General features: G+C 35.7%; 1 non-coding gene across 1 annotated transcript; it reads left to right on the forward strand.

Moving 5' to 3' along the window:
- The first annotated feature begins 207 nt into the window (after positions 1 to 207).
- On the forward strand, positions 208 to 313 carry LOC123248088. The gene has a single exon (XR_006506193.1). It is a non-coding gene; the product is annotated as a U6 spliceosomal RNA (small nuclear RNA).
- The last annotated feature ends 354 nt before the right edge of the window (positions 314 to 667 follow it).

The raw sequence follows: 667 nt of genomic DNA on the forward strand, positions 1-667 counted from the left end.
GACATAAAGTAGAATAGCTATCTCATAGAGGAGGGATGAGTGAAAGAACTTCCACAGAGAAGAGAGGAGGAGGTGGAAGGCTGGTAGAACTAGAACCCTACTCTCATCAGATCTGGGAAAAAGAGAAAATAACATACATAGTTAGAAGAGTAAAATTCTTCTTTACATACAGAGAAATAGGAAGTAAAGGGAAAGGAATAAGCAAAGGTGCTTGCTGCAGTAGCACATATACTAAAATTGGAATGATACAGAGAAGATTAGCATGGCCCTGAACAAGGATGACACACAAATTCATGAAGTGTTCCATATTTTTAAATATGAAGGATGGAAGCCTAGTAGTACCAGATCTTAAACTGTACTATAAAGTAGTGATCATGTAAACAATATGGTATTGGCTAAGAGATAGTAGGGTGGATCAATGGAATAGAATTGAGGTAAATGACCTCAGCAAGCTAGTGTTCAATAAACCCAAAGATCCCAGCTTTTGGGGCAAGAACCCACTATTTGACAAAAACTACTGGGAAAATTGGAAAACAGTATGGGGAAAAAATAGTTTTAGATCAACATCTCACACCCTATATCAAAATAAATTCAAAATGGGTAAATGACTTAAATATAAAGAGGGAAATTATAAGTAAATTAGGTGAACATAGAATAGTATACCAGT

This window comes from Gracilinanus agilis, chromosome 4, assembly GCF_016433145.1.
Source record: "Gracilinanus agilis isolate LMUSP501 chromosome 4, AgileGrace, whole genome shotgun sequence".
Taxonomy (NCBI): Eukaryota; Metazoa; Chordata; class Mammalia; order Didelphimorphia; family Didelphidae; genus Gracilinanus; species Gracilinanus agilis.